Below are 997 nucleotides of genomic sequence, written 5' to 3'. Positions count from 1 at the left end.
GGGGAGTGGAAGCTGGGGTCATTGTAGCAGTTTGTTTCTGCACATGGATCTTGGCGCTGACTCCACACCTCTAGTCATCATGGGGGATCTCCCTTGAGGAGAGCGCCTTCACCAAGGGACATTTATGTTCTGCATTTAGGCAAAAGGACAGAGAGCCTTTCCTGTTTGCTATTTCTCAATTGTTTTCAGCTCAAAATCCTACTTATGCTAAACTGACATATATTGGAGTGGCAGATGTTCGCGTTTGTTAAGCCTAAGATCCCAGAAAGAATGGGTGGGCTCGCGTCTAAAAGGGAACAGACCCAGAAGCAACTTCCTGTTTCCGCCCGGTTTCGAACCGGGGACATTTCACGTGTTAGGTGAATGTGATAACCACTACACTACGGAAACCCTGGGACAGAAAGTTTGATGAAAGTAAATACTTCTTGATGTCTACAGGTCTTCCCCCTCCCAGAGGAATATCTACAAACTTCACACTACCCCATCCCAGTAGAACTGCGTCCACCAAACATATCTACCTTAATGTTCAAAGAAGCCTGTTTGCCAAAAAAAAATTGGAAACTACCCCAGTGCCCTTAAAGGCTTTCTAGAGAAAATGCCCCTTGATCCAAGACTTCATAGATAAAAAGAATAAAGTATGATGCAGAGATGTTAGAAAAGGGGTCTTGTTATTTGGAACTCAGTAGAGTGGATATGACCTTGGGAGGCGGGGAATCATGGGGGGAGGGGTGGGAATGGGTGGCTGAGGGGGACCGCCAGGAGCGGGGGTGGGGCATATCGAAGGATTTGAAGCAGGGTATGGAAAGAAATGAGATTAAATAGAAATATATGGGCCAGATCAGGGAAAATAAGGTAAGTGCCTTCCACAGAGGGGAAGGTATAATTTAATCTGAATATGAGGAGAGAGGTTGGAGACTAAGCTTTAATTTTTGGAGTGTAGATGGCATCAGTGAAGATAGCTTAAAAAAATCAAGGTGTAATTTACACAATTGAAATG

General features: G+C 44.6%; 1 non-coding gene across 1 annotated transcript; it reads right to left on the bottom strand.

Moving 5' to 3' along the window:
• Positions 1-317: 317 nt before the first annotated feature.
• On the bottom strand, positions 318-390 carry TRNAV-AAC. The gene has a single exon. It is a non-coding gene; the product is annotated as a tRNA-Val (tRNA).
• Between the last annotated feature and the right edge of the window lie 607 nt (positions 391-997).

This window comes from Suricata suricatta, unplaced genomic scaffold (assembly GCF_006229205.1).
Source record: "Suricata suricatta isolate VVHF042 unplaced genomic scaffold, meerkat_22Aug2017_6uvM2_HiC HiC_scaffold_13255, whole genome shotgun sequence".
In the NCBI taxonomy this organism is placed as follows: Eukaryota; Metazoa; Chordata; class Mammalia; order Carnivora; family Herpestidae; genus Suricata; species Suricata suricatta.
This window is presented reverse-complemented; position numbering and strand designations above follow the sequence as displayed.